The sequence below is a fragment of the Mytilus edulis genome, chromosome 13 (assembly GCF_963676685.1).
Source record: "Mytilus edulis chromosome 13, xbMytEdul2.2, whole genome shotgun sequence".
Lineage (NCBI taxonomy): Eukaryota > Metazoa > Mollusca > Bivalvia > Mytilida > Mytilidae > Mytilus > Mytilus edulis.
Genome location: NC_092356.1, coordinates 39,080,149 through 39,105,261, shown reverse-complemented (window position 1 = coordinate 39,105,261; position 25,113 = coordinate 39,080,149). Strand labels below are relative to the sequence as shown.

General features: G+C 32.6%; 1 protein-coding gene across 1 annotated transcript in view; it reads left to right on the top strand.

Annotated features, from left to right (window-relative positions):
* Positions 1 to 25,113, top strand: part of LOC139501253 (uncharacterized) — a 599,145-nt gene that overhangs the window by 525,553 nt on the left and 48,479 nt on the right. The gene's annotated exons all lie outside the window — the stretch shown is intronic.

The window sequence follows — 25,113 nt, the reverse complement described above, 5'->3', positions numbered from 1 at the left end:
TTGGTTCATTTCTTCTGTTATACAAATGCACGTTATATGTTCAGTGACATGAATTCTCGGTGAATCTATAGTACCGACCGAAAAACTGAAATCAAACACGTTTTTATGCCGATGGTGTCTTTTTCGTAATATATATTTGGCAACTGTAGAACTCATAAAAATCTGGACTAGCTGTTTTAGTATTTCTTTGTTTTCATTCCAGGATTCATTATTGCGAACAAGGACATTTCGTCAATCGTAGCTATCTTAACAAGCCCAGGGGTATCGTCTTAGAGTCGCTATTGCATGCGAATAAATAAGGCAAAATATATTATCATATTTTATGAATCTCAAGATAAAACGCATAATTGCAAACTAGATTTGTAAAACGACGTCGTAACATTTTAAAAATCAATACTTCGGGTTCCTAGTTCGTCGCATGTTCTTATATATTTGATGAATAGAGTGGAAGAGAAGCCCACGTGCACACTTTATATAGTCAAAACATGTACTTTTATTTCTATTTCAGAACTGTCGGTAGATGCTATGTTGCTTGAAATAATGGTCATTGTTATTTGATGGTGTTGTAATCACACACCAGTCCAGTAGCCAGTACTCCGGTACTGGCATGAAAATACGGATTTTTTGTGTTATCAAATTTGCTGTTAAAAATGCTAAAAAATATTATAAATTAAGGAATGTATCTCCCTCATGCAAAGCTCTGATTCCTTTCACGGATTTGGCTATACTTTTTTGAACTGTTGGATTATAGCTCTTCATCTTTTATATAAGCTTTGGATTTTACATATTTTGGCCACGAGCATCACTGAAGAGACATGTATTGAATTGTCGAAATGCGCATCTGGTGCAGAAAAATTGGTACCGTTAGTGTTGTTAATACACAGTCTTGAAACTTAAAAAAAAGGTAACAGCTTACGATCAATTCTTTACTATAAAAAGAAAAAACGATTACTCCTTGGTTTAGACAAATGAAGGAATTGTCATGAAAGCAAATGATTTTGGGCTACGTTGACAATTCCATATACACCCATCTTAGGCCGTGATAAATACAATTGCACATTTTCTCAGTGTTCTGATCTCATTCATACCGTAATACCCAACCCGTACAATGTAATACCCTTCCCTTTGTTTTAGCAAACCTACTAATTGCACTTAAAATGTTAAAGGGTTAAAACGTACAGTGCCTGATTGCACATAAAGATTAGCCTAATATAACCATTACAAATGTGAACTTTAAACAACAAAATGATAAAGGTGCAGAATTTGCATACCTACACATTAAGTACTTTAAAACTTTGCTCTACTGTAGTACATTTTGTAGCTGTATTATATACTATACCAATAAATATCATCATGAAATAATGTATGTGTAATTTATAAACGAGGGGGGGGCAAGGGGTTTAACTGTTATGCTGTTATGGGGCAATTTAATTCTTTGTTATCTGTTATTCTGAAAATATATTTGCTGTTAGCTGTTATTGTCCTATTCTTTGTTAGCTGTTATTGGGCTTTTAGTTTTTTTGTTATCTGTTATTGTGATAATGTATTTACTGTTAACTGTTATTGAAAATTGGAATGTTAGCATTTTTTTTACAGCAAATTTTCGGTAGAAATTGAAGATCATTGAACATTGGGGTCTAACACTACTAATAAGTTGCTCCCGTATTAGGAGAAGGATTTCATTAACATATACCCATCACAGAAGTGAGGTCCAGGACAATTCTAGTATATCTTATGATTATCCTTTGTAATAAATTCCATTTGTTTTATGAATGTGTATTTAGAATTATCTTATTTTTTTTTGTTTGAGGATAATGTTACTTGTTTCCCGTACCAACATATTAAATTAGAATAATTCTTAATATGACAAAAAGGAAAACATATGGCCAGGAATATCTGAGAAGAATCTCAATTAAGGACTAGGTCCTTACAAACAGTTAACCTTTTATTTAATATGGTACATGGACTCAGCTCTGTGATTCTTTTCAAGCAGAACCAAACACATTGTACAATGAAAGTTCCAACCATGTACTGGGTTCCGAAGCTGCACATAGCTCATTACAAACAAAGATTTATTTTGTCTTCAATCCATTGTTCCCCTACTAAACTATGTATTCTACTTACTAGTACACTTGTTGCAATCAAAAGCCTGATAAAAAATTGTTCAAATTGAGCCTATGAAAATAGTGGAATAAATTACTTTTGGAGTGTCAAAAATTGGTTCGATAAATTGCATGCTTGTAATTGGTGCTTTTGATTTTTCTACCCTATATACCACTTTGCCTCATAGTCTTATTAAGAAAAATTCACACACCTCATTGAATGGGCATTTAAAAAAGTCAGAATGCGAATATATATTTTCAAACACTTTTAGGTCATTTTTTAGTAGCAACAAACACACGAACTATATGTCAATTTGATACCATAACTGCCCTTTAAAACTTATTTGTATTCGGCACGAAACGGGAAAATGCTCGGTAGAACCTCGCATTTCCCCCGTTTCTAAGCCTCATACAAATAAATTTCATATTTCAAGACACTATACATATATTGTCTAAATATACTAATATGTTACTATTTTCAATAGATTTAACCCTGGCTACGCGACAGATATCACACACGGAGAAGAAACTGCTATACTTTCATACCAGTATTAATTTTCCATGTGGTTCTTTTTGTTCAAATACAAAGTAAACTAATAAAAAAACAAACTCCGAGCAAAATTCTAAACGGAATGTCCCTAAGCAAATGGCAAAATCAAAAGCTCAAACACATCAAACAAATGAATAACAACTGTCATATTCCTGACTTGGTATGTAGGTTTTTTCATATGTACGAAATGGTGAATTACACCTAGCTTTATAGCTAGCTAAACCTCAAACTATATTTTTGTGGGCCGTATGATGCTTTACCCTTGTGGCCATGATGTCTAATGTTATAATTCACGATATATTTTAAATTGTTCCCGTGATATCTTCTTTCTTCTATTGGTAATTTCTAGTCCATTTTTGCATACTAGTAATTGATAGATTGTGCATATATTACAGTACGGTACACCTGTTATGATTGAATTGTTTGATGACGTTTTCCCCCTTTTTAAACAGTTTTTGTTACCCATGGTCAGATCTTTAAAACTTTACAGAAAGCTTACAAACATGTAGAGGTTGTCACAGTGGAGATGTTTGTTCATTTATAGATTTTGTACGTCCATATATTTTTATTTATTTATTTATATTATACCACTGATTTTAGTCTTTGGTTAATTTGGAGGTAACTTTTTGTTGTGTGACAATTTTGAAACCGTGATAATGTCATATTACCCATTCGTGTCCTTTAGCAAGCAGCGCACTAGTAAATGACGAAATACAAAAAAGTGAGCCATTTTCTAAAAAGTTATATTACATACGGAGTTTTCAGATTTCAAACGTTCATCAGCGTATATGATTTTTTTTTTCAATTGATGTTTGCAGTCAAAGTTTAAATTACATGCAGGTTATAACAAGTAAAACGACTACACATGTTTTCAGTATCTATATAGTCTTAAAAGTAGACATTAGTTAAATGTTGCAAAAGCGTTAAGGAATGCGTTTTTTATGCTACATGTGTTTGAGTGCTGTCCTATATAGAAGTAGACGTAATATTTTCGCCAACAAGAAGTATCCACCAGAGACCAAATGACATAGTTGTGAAAAAACTATAGGTCATCGCACGACCATTAAGTCTGATATATGTACGAAACAACAAACGAAAACTATATACGATATACACCTCTGGTTTGCATAAAGATTTGATAGTGAAAGGGACACAACTCCAAAGTCCTTTAACATATCTAATAGTTGTGTTCTGATAGATACCAGTCCAATCAATATACTTGTTATATCATCGAGAAAATAAAGGTTCACTCAAAACAATAACCTTTTTTTTTTAAATTAAGCCCGTTTGTGTTTTAAGGGAAAACGATAGTATTAAATTTTCCCAGCATTAGGTTGGCAAGTGGAGTAAGTCAAATGATCTCAAATTAGGAGCGCTGTGATTGGATGTAAGGGTACAATATATTTTTTATTTATCTATGAATAACTGCAGTGTGTATATTTACAATATAAATTTTGAAACCTATTGAAATATTTTCTAGAGAATTATTCGAAAAGACATCCAAAATTTCATAAATTTAGTGCAAAATGACGGTGGGCATGGATAACATAAACAAGCTCCATTGGAAGTTGGTCATGATACTATTTGGCTTTAATTTTAAAACAGAATAATAAAGTACTAACACAACTTATAACTGTTTTATCCAGGTTTTTATCTTAAAAAGTGGTAAATTTAGAAACCAAGTTCTGTTTGAAAGAAAAAAGAAATATAGTCGCATTTCAAATACTTTGATTATAATTATATATCAAGACTGTTTTATCTTTTTAATCAGCACAACCTGCATTTATGCTCGACAAATGACTAATTAAAACAATCCAATAATTATATTTATACAAAAATTACTGCACAAGAAAACTGTATGTAACGGGCTTAAACGATACTTCACCAATACTACTGAATTTCATTTATCTAAATATTATGTTTTGTAAGTGGAAACATACATTAAGGGTGGTCTGTTGCAAATTTCTCGAAGATGTTATAATAAATGTTTGTATATGTACAAATGTTTGTAATCATTGGTAAATGTTTAACTACAAACATCGCCGATATAATCATATAATATTTCCACAGATAACGAAATAAAAGGTCCCAGTAGAAAACAAATACGGAACGCATTATTGATGACGCGTGTTTTTGAAATTTGAATCCGCTGTTTCTCCTATGGTTGGCGCTGATGTCAAAATGATTCTGTTCAAGAGGAAACAAGCAAAGCCGGAGTTCTGGTGTGGTAATTTGTGCTAATGAAGTATGTAGTTAGTATTGATAACAAAAGACTCTTGATTGATGATCGAATGAAGCGAGGTCGAGTTGTCAAACATGTAATAATATCATGTAGAATTTCTTAAACGCACTATACTTTTGTTCAAAACCGGTTAGACTAATATTCATTTATCATAATGAGCATCTAACCATGTGCTATAGCTGGTAATGATACAAACATGTATATGACATTAGGGATTCAAAACTTACAAAACGAATTTATTCCCAAGGTGAACATTTGTGTATCTTTTCGGAGTCCACTGTATATTATAATCTATTATTTTTAATCACCGTTTTTCGTATTTCGTGTGTGAAAAAATTGCTTACTTGCACGTTATTTGGACTTTCGTGGATAGTTGTCTCATTGGCAATCATACCACATCCACTTATTTTATGTAGTTATATGCTAATGAGACGAAAACTATTATCTTTTCCATTCAAAAACTTATATGTTTAAATAGAAATGTTAAAATTGGTACACGAAGTGAAGGCGGATTAGCTATTTTTTGTAAAACAAAGTTATCAGATGGTATTTCTATAGATAGAGAGATAGACTGTGGTATTGTTATAATTAAACTAAATCATGAATTTTTTAATACTGCAAATGATATCTACATATGTTTTTCTTATATTCCACATGAAAAATCAATTTTTTATAACAAATGTGATGTTGATTTTTATGATATTATAGAACGTGTTTGTTTAGAGTATAAAGAAAAAGGTTCATTTTTAGTGTGTGGCGACCTAAATAGTCGTATTGGTGAAATTGATGATGTTTTATCAAATGATAACTTAGATCTGTATTTAGAAAGTGTAGACCACGTGGAAACCCCGATTGTTCCGAAAAGGCACTCCGTAGACAAAACCGTTAACGCATTTGGTCGAAAACTTTTACAGTTATGTTATAATACTGAACTTACTATTGCTAATGGAAGACTCGGAAATCGTGTTGGAAAATTTACATTCTGTACAATGAATGGCAGGAGTGTCAACGACTACCTACTTGTTTCACCTAGCGATTATAAACTTATTAAGAATTTTGATGTGCTGAATTTCAACGAATTTTCTGATCACGCACCATTATTATTTGAACTTGAATTCCGAAATTTCAGACCGGAGTTATCGTTTCCAAAGATTCGCAATTACATAAAGTGGGATATAAAAAAATCTAATGAATATATAGATATTATACAACAAGAACAAAATAATTTATTGTCTTTAGTGAATAACATTACCAATACAAATAACTTAAATCATGCTGTTAAGGAATTTACAAACATCTTATTTGATAGTGCTCATAAAGTTTTTGGTAGATCCTTGTTAATACACCAAGATGAAATTAAAGTTAGGCCGAACAACGAGTGGTTTGATAACAATTGTGCAATTGCACGTAAAGATTTTCATGTGGCTAGAAACTTTTTCCAACATCACCCGTCAGACGTCAACCGAAAGGCATACGTTATTTCACGAAACAACTATAATAAAATGAAATGAAAAATATAGATTCCTACACTGCAACAAGTGTATTACGATATTTCTCCACTCGAGACAGTTAAATTTTATTATTTAAAGCGCGAGGCTTGCCGAGCACTTTAAATAACTAAAATTTAACTGTCGAGAGTGGAGAAATATCGTAATACACGAGTTATAGTGTCGGAATCTCTTTCTCTAATGATTTTTATCCTTCTTTTTCAAAGATTTTCAGAAACTTGTGTTCTTTATACGCGACGTCATCAGGCATTGCCGTCTATTTTGATGGCGTCACAATAGGAAAATTCAGAAGAAAACAAAACATTTAGACGTCATAATTAAATTTCGACTAATCATTTGCCGAGAACAGATTTTTCACTAGTGAGGAGAAATATTTTTCTCACACCGGTCAGGAAATGTGAAAATAGCACAAAAATTAGAGAAGCACAATTTAAATACAAACGTCAACAAGGTATCGAACTCTGCGACTTAGCTAGTACCGAACCGCGAAAGTTCTGGTCGTCGTTAAAACGAAAAGTGAACAACAAGTGTAAAATTGATAACGAAACCATGATGAAACATTTTGAATCAATACTAGGAGATAATTCACAGGATCTATGTGAAGAAGTTCGTAATCTCATAGACAATACGGTATTTGGCGATATAAATGTTACACAATTAGACTCTGATATAACTGAAGACGAAGTCGTAGCATCAATAAAAAAATGAAGTCCGGTAAAAGTTCAGGTAACGATGGACTAATAAGTGAAATGTTTTCTGCCTGTCCTGACGTATTTGCGCCAATATTAAAGACTCTATTTAATTACATTTATAGTTCGGGAATATACCCAGATTCATGGTCAGAATGTCTAGTAGTTGCTGTCCCAAAGAGTGGTGATCTATCCGATCCTAATAATTATCGTCCGATCGTATTGATCAGTGTTTTATCGAAGCTTTATACAACTATTTTGACAAATCGTTTACTCGGTTGGTCCGAAGAAGAAGACATATTGATCGATAACCAATTTGGATTTAGACCCGGCAAGTCAACTGTAGACGCTATATTTATTTTATTTGGAATAATTTCGCATACACTTCAAAATAAACAAAAACTTTATTGTTCGTTTGTGGATTTCCGTAAAGCGTTCGACAAAATTAGCAGGAGGATTCTCATTTATAAACTATTACAGAGTGGTGTTAGCTCAAAGTTTGTAACAATGGTTAGATCAGTATATTCATCTGTAAAAATGCGTGTCAAAACTGCCGATTTACTGTCCGACTCATTCGAAAATTTTCTTGGTGTAAAACAAGGGGAGCCCTTATCACCTCTACTGTTTTTATTTTTTATAAATGACTTGATTGAAGACATGAATATTAGTTCTTCAGCTGACATAGTTAATATTAATGAAGTTCTGATATACTTAATACTATTTGCAGACGATACTATATTATTTGGGAAATATCCTGAAATTCTACAGGAACTACTTGATAAACTACTTATTTATTGTAATAAATGGAATATAGAAGTGAATATTAACAAAACGAAAGTTGTTGTATTCAAAAATGGCTGGCAACCCGTAACTGCAAAATTTTTCTACAACAACGAAGAACTAGAAATTAAAATTGAGAAAGGAAATGGTGAATATGTCAAAGCGACAACCACCCGACCATAGAGCAAACAACAGCCGAAGGCAACCAATGGGTCTTCAATGTAGCGAGAATTCCCGCACCCGTAGGTGTCCTTCAGCTGGCCCCTAAAATATGCATAATAGTACAGTGATAATGGACGTCATACTAAACTCCGAATTATACACAAGAAACTAAAATTTTAAAATCATACAAGACTAACAAAGGCCAGAGGCTCCTGACTTGGGACAGGCGCAAAATTGCGGCGGGGTTAAACATGTTTATGAGATCTCAACCCTCCCCCTATACCTCTAGCCAATGTAGAAAAGTAAAAGAATAACAATACGCACATTAAAATTCAGTTCATTGTCGATTGTCGATTCGTATATATATCTTGGTATGCTGATACACTGTAATGGAAAATTTTTAAAAACACAGAAGCGATTAGCCTTACAAGGTTCACGATCTTTGGCAGCTCTAAATAATTCTACAAATGGTTTATACTTGACGAAGAAAAAGAAATGTGATCTGTTCGATAGTATGGTTGCGTCTGTGATAAATTATGCTTCGGAAATTTGGGATTTCCATCGTGGAAATGATGTTGAAATTATCCATAACCGTTTTTGTCGATCTATTTTGAAACTGGGTAAAAGTACGCCAAATGTATTTTTATATGGCGAACTAGGGCGTTTGCCAATGAATGTAATTAGAAAACAAAAAGTTTTAAAATACTGGTTAAAAATTGTAACTCATAAACCACTTATTGTGTATGATATTTATATATTGTTACTCAGAGATGCAAATACTGGTAAAACTAATTGGGTTTCTAATGTTCGTGACCTATTGTTTACTATTGGTTTAAACTTTGTATGGTACCAGCAGTCTGGTATAAATATATCATTAGATGTAATAAAAACTAGGTTAAAAGATCAATATATTCAAAGCTGGTCTGCATCTATACAGGATTGTGAGAAACTTACTATGTACAGAATTTTAAAATTAGATTTTTGTTTTGAAGATTACGTAGACTATAACTATAATTCACATTTTTTCACAAAGCTACGTAGTGGTACTATGAAGTTAAATGTTGAGGTGGGGCGTTATACAAATATACTAAAAGAAAACAGATTATGTACTTGCTGTAATATGAAAAGTGTTGAAGATGAGTACCATTTTACGTTAGTTTGTCCTGTGTATAGACATGTACGACTGCAGTTTTTACCAAATTATTACTGTTCGTGGCCAAATGTGACAAAACTTATGTATCTGTATCGAACAAAATCTAGATCTTTAGTTGGAAAATTATGTAATTATTTGAAATCTGCCTGGCAGATTAGATCACATCTACTAAGTTGATAATTTTTCTATTGTAATATCTTATTATATTGTTCTCTGTTGTTTATTGTGTGTCACAATGTAAATATGTTTGTGTTGCTATAGCATGTAACTACTGCTTTGCAAATAAAGAATGCATTCATTCATTCAAATCTATTCTTCCATGCTTACATAAAAATCAATCTTTAATTGTTTTATTTTGGTATACGCAGTTGTTTTGAAATGCACTCATCATCACTGACTGAATAAAGGATAATTTCTCAAAATGTGTTTTTTTTACATAATTTAAAACTACAAGTTTTCTGCCCAATGGCAAACACGAAAAATGAAGAAAAAAAATAGCAGTAAACAAAACACAGCATAGAAAACTAAAGACCAAGGACCACGAACCCCAAAAATTCCATCTTTGATAGCATGCGCTACTCCATCTGCTAGCCAAGGGTTACGATCCGCTCCCTTTCTGGAGAGAAGAGAAGCGGATCGTAACCCTTGGCTATCGAAGATGGTGCTCCTCAAGTGTAAGCACACCCGGTGCCACTAGTGCATGGCACACGTCGTGTTGTTCATAACGGTCTTCTTGAATTTTCGAAGGAATTAATTCAACTTTACCGCTTGAAATTCTTGATTTAATATCTTCTTTCTAATCAGCAACCCTTTCAAAAGGAAAATACACAGGGTATAAAAACTGCATTAATGCAGCGCATATAATTTACATTGATCATGTTGATGTCATATCAAAATAATTCACTGCTACCTAATAATAAGAATTTGGAGAAAACTATGGTGGCAGGTTGAGGCCATCTCGCGTTTTCGCCCTCCATATTCTATAAGGCTAAAATGCGAAAATGCAAAATCGGAAAGAAAAAATATTTCGTGTTTTTTGCGTTTTCTTTTCGTGATTTCAAGGCGACCAGCAGGAGTGGCGGCGAAAACGTTAAACGTGAAATTGCCTTAACCGGCCTTCATAGATAACAGTATTTTATTTAATATGTTGACTGATTGATTGTATTCCAAGATTGGCGACCATTAATGGGGGGATTTGATGCCGGGTTGCATAATGATTTTTTTTTGGACGGGGGGATGCGTAAGTGAACACGAGTATTGGCTACTACCAAATCAAAAATTAAATCAAATCTTCAAATACAAAACTATCATCTCAACCCTTTTGCTAGTGAATGAAAACACCAGTAAAAATCATTGTGAATTTATGTTCTGTAAAAAAATGGCGCTATCCAATCAAAATGATATTCGACTTCTAGTATGCCATACTTTATTTTTCGTTTACTTGTTAATTTAATTATAAATTCTCGTTGGTCTGTTATCCATTTTTCAATTTTAAAAGGACGAAGGTTACAATTTTCTCCCGACTCATATTAATTATTGCATTATCATTGAAAATCTTGCACTTTTTTACCATAAAGTTTGGCGACAGAGAGTGAGATTCAAAGTGTGTGATCTAAAACCATGTAAAAGAAAACTTGTGTGAAATTAAGGCTAATACTTATATCCTCGTTTCATGGTGTAAAAAAATCATAATTATTTATGAAAGTATATTTTCCTATGCTGATTAACCGTGAAAATCTTATATGAAGATACATTTTAATACTGTTAGTATTACAAGTGAACCTTTACTAACGTAGGAAAAAGAATTTTGTTTATTTAACGTTATTTATACAAACATGTAAGAGGTTTTAGTTAGTATTCCTTACGTCTGTAAAGTCATTCAAGTTTTTGTTTCTCTACATTCAGCTATTAGATGTAATGAGGCGAGAAATTTGACGGAGACAAAAATGTTTTAGCGTGTAATTAAATAAAGACATGTGGCTTAATATATCGCTTGCTTCCAATCAGTTATATCTATGAACATGCAAGAGAATCTTTTTTCCAAATTAAAAAAATAAAAACAGAATGGCATTGCAATTTTTCGACTATTTTTTCAACTCGCAGCGCAAATTGAAACCAGTTGAAATTTAAATTTTCAGTGAATTATAAAATACATTTTTTCGAGTTAGGCATGAGGGATGGACATATACTCTAACACGTCCTGCATGTTGTGTTTGTGGTGTTGTTTATTTGTATCGATCTGATAAGTTAAGTCCTTTTCAACTGATTTTGATAGTTAGCACTACTATGTTCGGGGAGTGTTGAGCGCTCAAACATATTAATTTCTTAACTCCGCAAAACACTTTATGTGCCTGTCCCAAGTCAGGAGACTGTAAGTTCAGTGATTGTCGTTCGTTCATGTCTGTCGTATTTGTTTTTCAAGGTAAACTGTTTTGTATATGAGATATGCAGTTATATTTCTCAATTGAATTGTTACATATGACGATAGAAGATTTTAAAGACTTTGACTGGCTATTCAGCCCTTACACGGTCGGTATATTGTTTCATATGTTTCCCGTCAGGTCCTTTTATAGCTGACTTTACGGTATAGGTTTTTCAAATTGTTGAAGGCCTGGTGGTTGCCCATAATTACTTACATCAGCATCTGAAATTTGGTGGATAGTTGTCTTATGGGCAATCATACCACATAACCTTATTTTTATATTATTGATATATCTAAGAATATATTTTCATATTGCTCTATATGTTGGGGTTTTCTCCTTTAAAGTTGTCGTACAAGACATTTTTAGTTAACTTACTTTTTGAATCAAAGGTCACTCTGAGCTTAATTTTGTTTTCAAAAGTACTTTACTGTTTATATGTTTACCAGTAATATTTGGTGTTCTGCATTATGAGTTCCAAATGTAAGTGAGCAGTATCCAAAATGCTCCTGAAATGTTTTTTTTTTAATTAATCTAGAACTAGCAACGGTTTTATTAGATTGTAGAAATGAAAAGTTAGGTACAGTATTAACTGGTGAACTTTTGTAAGTACTCGAACATATGAATTCCATCTATTTGAAAATAATTCATGTACGGGCTTAATTCAACTTGGAATTTAATGCTTGGGATTAAGAATAAATCCAATGCCTCATACTGTTATGTTTTATTTACATCACTGCGATTGAAAGCACACCAAAAACTTTGGCAAATAAACTAGAACATATTATCCATTATGTGTTTCGTATAGAATTTCGTTATTTTGACTTTTGAAAGAAAACACACGCGAATGTTATAACAACAAACGCGTGAGCTATTCCTCTACAGCGCGGTTATGTTTCCTTTGTAATATTCACTTCGGGATTACGAAAGTTTGTCTTCCGGTGTTAACACTTTGCCTATCTAATCCTGAAAATGTAGCATTAATCCATTTATACGTAAGACGCTGTCTGTTTTAAGGAAAAGAAAATATGCAAAACTATTTTACTGTAACTAGATGACAACTTGTGAGAAATCGCGTAATTTTATCCACGATACTTGGGATTTTTTGTAGCGGAAGTAGGATTCAAAATCCGTTCATTTCTGTAGAAGTATTTATAAGCCATATGTTATGTAGTTAACTAGCTGGTAAAACACATGTTCATAAAAAGTATGTATCCTTGTAAATAGGAATAATTAACCAAAAAATATCCAAGTTAAATGTTTCAAATTGTTACCTGTCATGGAGAAGACTGAAATGTTGGCAAAATGAAAAGATTGATTAATTGTATAGAGGTTGATTAACGTTGAGCAGCATATATTTCATACATAGTTAGCACGAATACTAGAACACTGTATAAAACTTGTCGAGAAATAGGTATAGGTGATAGAACGATTTCTATTACCCGGGTGAAAGCGTTATCCAGTATTGAGCCTTAACAATGTTTGCAATCTACTGAAAAAGCGCTTTGTCCAAACTCAACCCACAGTGATGTGTAGTCATATTTTACATAATCACCACATAGCGCGAATCCACTGGTCAGCCCTGTTGACCACTTTGGTTTATTCATCATTGAAACATAGGCACAATTGTAGCTCTAAGCAACACGACAGGTGTCACTTAGATGTTAAGCATGACCGTGACTGCTTATCCTTCTGGGGTGTCTGATTCCCGTCCGATTTAGGTGAGAATCATGATGGTTAACTCTCTATATTTCTTTGTATATTGTTTGTGGACCGTCTTTTTTAACTTTTTTGTCGTATTGTCATTTCTACTTCGACAAGTGGTTTTGGATTGTCACTTATTATCATAGACGATTAAATAATATATTATTAATAATTTAATTTGTTGTGGATTTTAATTTTGCTAGTTTTATACTTTTGCAGTTACACATGATACTACCATTACATGGCGTACACCAATTAAAAAGAGCAAACCAAAGGCTTAAGTGGTGCTTTTATTAAACAAAAACATATATGACATACAGCAACTAACGACAAACACCGAATTAAAGACTCCAGACCTGGGAGAGGGAAGCACATATAGAATGTAATGGGGCTCATTTAAATTGAAATATAGATCTCCGATTTCGTTCTCACATGAACACGCGAGTTGTTATCAACGTTGTGGCAGGGTATAATATGTGTGCGAGTTTTTCAACACTCTAACTTACTTGAAAAAATATTGTATACCGGTGTTACAGCTTTCAAAGTTTTAGATTTTGTAATTTATATATAAACTTATTTGCGTTGTCAAATCATTAGTCATGCCAAAAATAATCCATCTGCTTTGCATGGTATAAATGATATTTTGCGGTTAACATGTTGTAATGTACTATTGCATTATTTTTATATATATGTAATTATCTATCCTGAGTGTTCTTGTGGTCATTTGTACTGTATTCCTGTCACGTAGTTTTGTCATTTTAGCGATATTTTTAACATTGTCATATAAGCGGGTGGTTTGGTTAGCCATGAAACCAGGTTCAATCCAACATTTTTTTCTTAAGATGTCCTGTACCAAGTCAGGAATATAGCAGTTGTTATCAAATAGTCCATTTTTATGTATCTTGGCGTTTGTTTTCGTTTCAATTTAGTGTTTCTTATCCTCTGTTGTTTCCCTCTTAAAGTTGATGTGTTTCCCTTGATTTTTTAGGCAGTGCGGGATGTATAAATACACAGTCCGGAGGGCATAGAGACAAGTTAAATCCTACGCCGTGTGTACGGTGAGAAAAGCCTTTTGAAAGTAAAAGAACCATTCCTTGTAATATTTCTATGGGCGCATATATGGTCTTTTGCATAGAAAAACAATCTGTATCCAGGCAAAAAAAGTTTCTTAGGGTCGAAAAAAACTATCAACTTTTTAAAAATGTATGCGTCATATAAGGCTATTTGGGAAGTATAGATATACAGTCACGTCCGATCAGAATGAGGACGTTGGATTCGATACTCTATTAATGGCGAGTTAATGACGAGCACCACGCAATTGGCACGTATAATAACACTTGCAAAAGCTCTCCGTAAGTGATCTGTTGCAAGCCAAAATATCTGCTTAATCCAACATGCCATAAGTTTCCTGTTGCAGTCAAAATTTCTGTCCTTCATCGAGGTCGACCTTATTATTGTAAAGATGGTAAATTGGTCTCCTGAATATGCATGGCATTATGCCACTGGGCGTTATGCATTATTTAAACATTTGAATAATCAAACTGCATGCAATGTATCTAACCCACCATACAAAGTGCAATTAGAAACCCTCGAACCAACCATAAAAACGCACGTAAAATCAGGTGCTGCGGAAGATACTAGTTGTTGCACTTTTAAGGAAGTTAAAAAAATAATAAATTGAAAAAATTAATTATAGCGGACTTCACTGTTATTTTAAGTCCTTTTTGGTCATATAGTCCTTCAACTGTTTGGGTTCCTATACATCATCGGCGTTCCTGATTACGAGGAATCCAGAAAAGCGCTTCAAACACATAACATAAAGTGTTTTTTTAATTTTTTTAATTTTTTGGGGGCTAAATGTATAAAAATATATTCCTTAATTTGCAAAAAAAAACTAATTTCTTAAGGAGTATGTTAAAAATCAAATACTAGTACATGTTTACTTATATATTGATAATTGTCGAATATATGTTAGGGTGTCTCTATATTTATAGAAGCAGTAGTAATACTTGAATTCCTAATTTGTACTTTTAATATTATGTAATAGTTGCACGAAATCTGACACTGCAGTTTATGTTATACAATGGTATTTTAGAATGATAACATAAAAAAATAACTATAGATAGGTTTGTCATAACAAATGATGTATCCAGATGTACCAGTTCTACATATTGTCCATCACGAATCTGGTAAAAGTGCAATTTGACATGACATATAAATTTACATTAAGTATTAAAGATTTAGGGGAAGGAGAATAGCGTACTTTAAAAACAAAACTTTTATTTCTGAAGTATTGCGCATTTCTCTCTCTCTCTCGGTATCACTGTCTCTTCCTATTGTACCTCTTCCTTTCAATCGGTTTACTACTTTTCTTTTTTTGGGGGGGGGGGGGGGGGGGGGGTAGGGGGTATAGGTGTAATTTCATCAGAGACCAAATGTCATAGAAGTTAACAACTATTGGTCACCGTACGGCCTTCCACCATCCGCCTAGTCAGCTATAAAAGCCCCCAAATGTCAATTGTATTTAACAATTAAAATGAGAAAACTAACGGCCTGATTTATGTGCCATACAAGGAACGAAAGACAAATATGAGATAAAGCAACAAACGACAACCACTGAAATCAAGTGTAGGCTTCTGGTTAGACAGGCACATACATAATGTGGTTTGGTTAAACTAGTTTGTTGGCGCTAAACACCCCTCTAAACCGGGACAAAGGTGTAACAGTCCGAATAATCTATAAAAATCAATGCGCTTAACTCATCTGATCGATTCAAAGCAAAAAATAACAAAAGTCTATCGGCAATGCAGATTATAACAGAACATGTCAGATAGTTTGCACTGTTTTACTGTCTAAACATTTTGAGAAATATTATATATCACCTTTCTATTTACTTTTGGTTGAAGTTAAAATGTGATGAATGAAAGCCTCTGTAGAAATTAACAGGCAGATGCAATTGACCGTATAAATGTCCATTCCAAGCAGTGTTAAAGTTTTGATGATACATGATAGATGTTTATGATAAATGAAATTGCAAATACTATCAACAAAAATAGTATAGAAGTTTATTTTCATATGTCATGCTTATGATTGAATAAATTTATTTAAATATGCATATTTTATGACATATATCGTAAACTATAAATTAAATTACTTAAATTATAAGCTAAAAAAAAAATCAGATAGACTGTAGTATTCGAGAATTAAATTATAAACAAATATATAAATTAAAATATATTATTATTCATAACTAATGAATAAAAAAATGTGTCTGGCTTTTTGGTGGATGGTACCCATCGGGGGAGTGATAGTCTGGCAGCAGCTTTATAAATACTATTTACTCAGCGCTAAATCAGAAAGTTGACAATAAAAAATATTTTACTCATATATATGTAATAAAATAAATACCCTATTTAAAGTTATCCCCAAATAATAAATAAAATTTTATGCATTATATAATTTTTAACTTGCTTGATATTTTTCTTTAAATTTGCATTCTGTATTTGAGATGTGTCTTGGATCTAAAAACAATCATGACCATTAAAATACATGTGCTATTTTCAAATTACTTGTTATTCTATTTTTCAAATATAATAATGCATAAAGAATACCAATATTTACACCCAAAAAAAAACATGTAGTTTTATGTATCTCATTCAGTTTAATTTATGTTGTTTATTTCTAACCCGAAAAGTACTTGATGCAGACATTTGAGTCTTTATCAATTGACGTTTTCTATGTATCTATGCATAAAAGTATTTGCGCAAAACTGTTCACAATAGACAAAGACCATAGGACAGCTTATCTTACTAACCTCGCCAATGAGCAGGACTCTTACGGAACAAAGAAAAGAAGCCGGAATAATCGAATTTGAAAAAACGAAAATATGATATTAAACAATAGTAGGGCATTATCGAATTTTTCACTCTTACACAGTTTAAAAAGCAAGAGAAGATAAAGATACCAAAAGGGACCTTCAAAATCGTAAATAAAAAAAAAACTGACAACGCAATGGCTAAAAAAAACCAAAAAAAAAAACCAACTGTCCACATAATTCAATAAAGAAAACTAAAGACTGAGCAACACGAACCCTATAAAAAAAACTTAGACGGTGTTTTCAGGTTGCTCCAAACAGATATTCCCCAAACAATCGATATGGCGCCCATGACACTTTCAACCAGACGACTTTACCCTTGCTGCATTGGTCCAACACATATTTTTTGTTGCTGGTCGGAAGTCTAGCTAACCTATCCCGAGTGATCTAATAACTGGCATCTCCTTTAATTCATCATATAAAATATGCAAGCGTCCATTTATATATATTTATTTATAATGTCTATGGTAATACATTTTGGTTCATTAATTTGTGCTATTCAAATATTAGAGCAAATTCGTAATAATCATTTACAACTACAGTGTGGTAAACTGTTTATAATTATGTAAATTATAAATATTATTTCCGCAATATATAATATTTTTGTTCGGAAGTCAACATTTACGTTACAATCGGACTAATGCAATTTAGATGATCGACACATACAAATAAATAAAGATATGTCAGATTTGTTTGCTTACTGTTTTCAGCATAAAATTCAAACTAATTTTCTGCCAAAATACAAAAACTCGACATTAAAAAGAAAAACACATTTTCAAAAATCCATTTCCTTTCAATAGATGCCTATATCTTGGAACACCGCGGTTCGTTGTTATTATATTTCTGCAAATTATATACAAATATACAACCAAAGAAAACACAAAAGTGATGAGGATGATGTGTTTTGCCGTTCGTGCCCCCTCAGTAGTAATTTTGACACGCGGTGTGCAAATTGAATCAAGTCAAGTTTACTTTTCTGGCGAACGTGTCGGCAGGCAATAACCATGAAATTGAAAACAAACTCCACTCAAATAGCACACAATTTTGGCATAAATGATCGTAAGTGATGATTTGACGGGAAATATTAGAATGATTTCATTTACATATTCTGTGTTGTCAATGTGTGTTAACGTTATCGTATAATTAGGTATCAAATCACAACAAACTCTAGAGTCGAAATGTGACAACTTTTCCAGAAACTGTCAGTTGTGCCCGGTTTGTGAGAACTAATTTTAAAATCATATAGACCGCAACGTATTTTTTTTGAAATACTGCAATTATATATTTTTTTAGAGTTCCCATTAGTAGGAAGGTTGAAAATATTGAAATTTTTGTTTTTTGTGTACTATTGTTTGTCTAGATCTGTTTGTTTTTTCTTCTTTTTTTTCAGCCATTGCGTTGTCATTTTATTTTCGACTTATGAGTTAAATGTTCCTTTAGTATCTGTCGCCTCTCTTTTAGATAATCTGTAATAGAAAATATCGAACGGCGTAAATACTCTGTCGTATTGTAGACAAATTACAACTTGATTTAAAGAGCACGTCTTGGGTGCAACCAACGCATTTATACTTACTTACAAAATACAATAAAAATAAAAAAAGTATGCGACTTAAATCCTATATATGATAACAAATGCGTTTACCTCGCACAGAGTTACTATCCACACATTTTTGTCATTTCTCATTTTTCCAAAAAATGAAATTCTATTTTTTGTGGAGATATTGAAATTTCTCATAGTATTGTCACATGCAAATGATGTAAGCAGGACAACATCAGAGAAACATAAATACGGAAAAAATATGCCGCTTCCATGCAATTCACAATTTTCTGGCATATGACAGCATCATAGAAGTGTTTGAGTAACACTTTTTTATATATATATCATACAGATGTGAATTTTTTAAGCAAGGACGACCCTTGGAACAACGTTTTCATTAAAAAGAGACCCAACAACTGATCCCAAAACATTCACATGCACAGAAGACTGAATATCGTGCTATACGAGACCCCGGAACATATTATAGGTACTTTGGAAACCGAAGTGCGGAATAGACGAATTGATACAAAGAAAAGTCTTTACAACAAAGTGTGTTTTACAAATAAGATATAACATACTGTAGACTGGATGTGCCGGGAATTTTATTCCTTATAATAAAAGCGTAAAAGAAAGGAAGTAAACTTAAAATCTTTAACCAATTAATCATCTTTTTGCTGCAAATTATCTGTTAAATTTGGTTGATAATTTGTTTGTCATTAAAGTTATTTCAATAGGGAAATTATGAATATAGATATATTATCTATTCATAACAAACTACATTTGTAATCATGAGACACGACTCATTTCTACAAACTGCCATTCTTCACAACTTACTGACAGTATTCTCTTTTGAAGAATAATTGTTATATAATATGCAATTTATTACATACATTTTTTGACAATATTTATATGAAATATGATTCTTATTATTGCAACTTTTAAATGATGTGAAAATGAATAAAATGCATATACGTGAAATGTTATTTCATTTTTTTCACATTTAATGTTGCTAACTAGATTTTTTCTCTCTTTGACTCTTGTTTTATTGTTAATAAAATAACGTGTAGATGCTATTAATTATTTTTTTCGTCGGTTAAAAGTTAAAAGGTTCCATGAACTAATGTGGAAGATTGAAAGTCCAGATAACGATGTAACTAGGGGTAAAATTACTATAAGACGTGTCACGGTACTTTTCTATCCCAAATTCATGTGTTTGGTTTGGTGTTGTGTTTGTTGTTCTTATCGGATTTTGTCTAGTGCTTAGTCCGTTGATGTTGTGTCGTTGTTCTCCTCTTATATTGAATGCGTTTTTAGTTTGTTGTCTCGATTTTGTTTTTTGTCCGTAGATTTACGAGTTTTGAACAGCGGTATACTACTGTTGCCTTTATTTCTCATTATAAAGTGCAACAAATTACTGCACATTACATTTGTTAACTAGCCTTATATATAAAGATACAACTGCATTTAGTTTAGTCAGTGTGCTTTAGTCTCATTGATTAAAAGAAAGTGAAGGAATATGAATATGAATGTGAATCCATTCATGACACAAAATCAGTACATGCACAGCAACATAAAAAAAACACACACTGAAAAGCATACATAACAAATTATTATGACTTTGAGATGAAGAATAGCAACACGAACAATCCACACATATTTGTCATTTCTCATTTTTGTGTAATATCTGTCCTATGTTGTGTTCCCTTCTCATTCATTATTCGTGTTGCTATTCTTCATCTCAAAGTCATAATGAGGCCTTCAACATTGAGCAAACAAAAAGAACCCAAAACTATCACCTAACTACAAGTTAAGACCCACTTTTGCATGAAAAGTTTTTGTAAGAATTAAATATTATTTTATAAACTGTCATCTAGATTTTCTACCACCTTTTCTGATGCCTACATGTAAAAGAGAATCTCGTTAGCGTAACTTATCACCAAAATCTGACATTGTACTTTTTATGAATGAACGAATGAATAATGAATGAGAAGGGAAAGGAGAGTTGATTTAGCAGCTTTCTTGGCATTACATATCGCGATAGAATAATCTTATCTGTTAAGATGATTTGTAAACTTATCAAGTCGTTGATGGAGAGGGATCTTCAACAACTGATTTAACATTTGTTATCTAGGAGGAGAATTTAAAGTGGTTTAAAGACTATGAAGTTATCTTAGACGGCACTTTGGAGTGTTATCTTTACAGAAACAACTGGTATATTTAATGATATATACAATCTGCATTACTGATTGGCTTGAAGGAAATGTCGTTAGACAAATTTTCAAATGTCTGAAATTTGAGTTTAACAAAAATTGTGATCCTTCTTGCCAGGCTAAGCTTAATTTCACTTTTTGAGTTATAACATTCCCATGTCGTTTGAAATGTTATTCCCCTTTTTGTGTAATATCTGTCCTATGTTGTGTGAAGTGTTTTCCCCTCTTTCAGTTATATCTGTCCCATGTCGTGTGAAGTATTATTTCTCTTTTCACTAATATCCGTCCCATGTCGTGTGAAGTATTATTTCTCCTTTCAGTAATATCTGTCCCATGTCGTGTGAAGAATTATTTTTCTTTTCGGTAATATCTGTCCCATGTCGTGTGAAGTATTATTTCTCTTTTCAGTAATATCTGTCCCATGTCGTGTGAAGTATTATTTTTCTTTTCAGTAATATCTGTCCCATGTCGTGTGAAGTGTTATTTCATTTTTCAGTAATATCTGTCCCATGTCGTGTGAATTATTATTTCTCTTTTCAGTAATATCTGTCCCATGTCGTGTGAAGTGTTATTTCCCTTTTAAAGTAATCATTTCCATATCGTGTGAAGTATTATTTCTCTTTTGAGTAATATCATTCCCATGTCGTGTGAAGTGTTATTTTCCTTTTTGAGTAATACCATTCTAATGTCGTGTGAAGTGTTATTTTCCTTTTTGAGTAATACCATTCACATGTCGTGTGAAGTGTTATTTTCCTTTTTGAGTAATACCATTATCATGTCGTGTGAAGTTATATTTTCCCTTTTTGAGTAATATCATTCCCATGTGTAATATCTGTTCTATGTCGTGTCAAGTGTTTTTTCCCTTTTTGTGCAATATCATTCCCATGTCATGTGAAATGTTATTACTCTTTTTTGTGTAATATCTGTGCTATGTCGTTTGAAGTGTTTTTTTCCCTCTTTCAGTAATATCATTCCCCATGTCGTGCGAAGTGTTATTTTTCTTTTGGAGTAAATAACCTTCTCCTGTCGTGTGAAGTGTTATTTCCCTTTTTGAGTAATATCATTCCCATGTCGTGTGAAGTGTTATTTCCCTTTTTGAGTTAATAGCCTTTCCCTGTCGTGTGAAGTGTTATTTCCCTTTATGAGTAATATCATTCCCATGTCGTGTGAAGTGTTATTTCCCTTTTTGAGTAATATCATTCCCATGCCGTGTGAAGTGTTATTACCCTTTTTTGTAATTTACTACGTACCTTACTGATTACTTGTATCAAGTAGATATAAGTAATTTATATCTTTGTTCACACATGTTGTCACTATAATGGAAATTTGTATGCGACTATCATACAGGTGAGAGGTTCAGCTAGCTATTAAAACCAGGTTTAGGACACCATTTTCTACATAAGGAGGTGCCGGGCGCCTTGCATTTGCGTCAATTTTTCAAAAATCTTTCATCTGCGCCACAAAATTATAAATTTATTTGCGCCAAAACATATCACTTCATTTGCGCTATTTTACAGGTAATACAGGTAATATATAACGGAAAGGTTAAATAATCATTGCTCTATTGAGAATAAGCTTTGTTTCTACAGTATTTTGCCTGGATATGAAGTGACTTCATACTGATTTCTAATACATATTACAAATTCAGAATTATAAAGTGTACGCATGTTTGAGGTGTTACGAAGATGGACATTGTCAATTCAGAGACAAACAGAGGAAATACGTCTGTATATTTTGATGATCACTCATATAGTATATCATATGTTCTGAAAAAATGGAAACAAGTCGTTTAGCCGTACCAGAATAACAACGGATATGGACAGACTTAAAAACTATGCTATAGAGTAAAATGCTGAGAACTGTCTGGAAATTTTACTCCAGTGTATAGTGCTTTCTTTTGTGTTTGATTTTTATGCCCCACCTACGATAATAGAGGACATTATGTTTTCTGGTCTGTGGCTCCGTTCGTTCGTTCGTCCGTTCGTCTGTGCGTCCGTTCAGGTTAAAGTTCTTGGTCAAGGTAGTTTTTGATGAAGCTGAAGTCCAATCAACTTGAAACTTAGTACACTTGTTGCTTATGATATGATCTTTCTAATTTTAAAGCAAAATTAGACTTTTGACCCCAATTTCATGGTCCACTGAACATAGAAAATGAAAGTGGGAGTTTCAGGTTAAAGTTTTTGGTCAAGGTAGTTTTTGATGAAGCTGAAGTCTAATCAACTTGAAACTTAGTACACTTGTTGCTTATGATATGATCGTTCTAATTTTAAAGCCAAATTAGACTTTTGATCCTAATTGCACGGTTCACTAAACGGAAAATGAAAGTGGGAGTTTCAGGTTAAAGTTTTTGGTCAAGGTAGTTTTTGATGAAATTGAAGTCCAATCAACTTGAAACTTAGTACAATATGTTCCCTATAGTATAATCTTTCTAATTTTAATACCAAAATTAGATTATTACCCAATTTCACGGTCCATGGAACATGGAAAAGGATAGCGCGAGTGGGGCATCCGTATACTTTGGACACATTCTTGTTTTTTTTATGTTTTATCAAGGTTTTAACATTACTTGCATGGTTTTATGATGACTAATTTCTGAGATGAACGTTTTACTGTAAACATACTTTATTAAAGAAATCATTATATATATAGCTACAAGGGCAAAGACATAAATACGAAATAAACAAAAGATTCAATAACTGGGATTAGGAAACAAGAGCAGAGCTCTTATATAAATCCGTCTCCCTAAATTCGAAAATAAAATTACAAGCTATGAACACATGCTGAATAAACTTTTTATAATGCAAACAAAACATGTCTTTATTATTAAAAGTCTTTTATGAAAAAATCTATTTTTATACTATTTATCTGTATGAACCTGACTGTATTTACCTGTAATATTGGCGCAAATGAAAAACGGTTTGTGGCGCAAATGAAATGCCAATTGGCACAAAAGCAAAGCACCGGAGGTGCCTGTACCAAATCAGGAAGAATATGACAGGTGTTTAAGTAAAGATTCAAAGACTTCAACAGAAAATTACCATGTTGTGATAAATAATGGGGAAATTGTTCCAGACTTCATGAAACTTTTACCATTTGTTCTTTACCCATATGTTGCTTCTACTAGCTCAACTTTCGTATTTTCTACAAATTTTTCCACATTTATCTATTTGTTTCACTGTATTCTTTGTGAAATTATGACGGTCCTTGTTAATTTCAACTTCAATTCAAGATGCCATGATATAATTTTGAATATGAAAATAATGTTTATGTTGTATAAATCATTTTTAAATGGTGCAAAAAAGTAAATGAAGCAGGATTGTTTTATGAGCCGATTAAATGCTTCAAGCTTGCTTTCAGTAACTTTGAGCATTCATTAGTAAGAATTAGTTTGTTGTTTATTACTTAGATACAATATACCGCTATTTAGATAGTCCTGTATTGGTTTGTATCATATGTGCTTTTACGTACTTTATATCTATTCACTGATCGAGATTAAAAAGGGAGGAGTTAACCAAATTAAATATTCATGTATTTGTCCCAAGTCAGGAACCTCGGTTGCAATAGTCGTATGAAATAAATAAATAGGATTTTTATGCCCCACCTACGATAGTAGAGGGGCATTATGTTTTCTGGTCTGTGCGTCCTTCCGTCCGTTGTACCGTCCGTCCGTCCGTCCCACTTCAGGTTAAAGTTTTTGGTCAAGGTAGTTTTTGATGAAGCTGAAGTCCAATCAACTTGAAACTTAGTACACATGTTCCTTATGATATGATCTTTCTTCTCTTAAAACAAAATTAAACTTTTGACCCCATTTTCATGGTCCAAGAACATAGAAATTAAAAGTGCGAGTTTCAGGTTAAAGTTTTTGGTCAAGGTAGTTTTTGATGAAGCTGAAGTCCAATCAACTTGAAACTTAGTACACATGTTCCCTTTTGGTTGATCTTTTTACTTTTAAGGCCAAATTAGATTTTTTACTCAATTTCACGGTCCATTGAACATGGAAAATGATAATTCGAGTGGGGCATCCGTGTACTTTGGACACATTCTTGTTTTTGCAAATTTAATTCGGATGGTTGGTTTGTAATAGCAGATGTTATTGTTTCTGTTATAATTTACTACTTTTACAGACTCGGGACCATTAAAAGATTGGCCTATTGCAGACAATGTCAATTTTGTAAGACACCA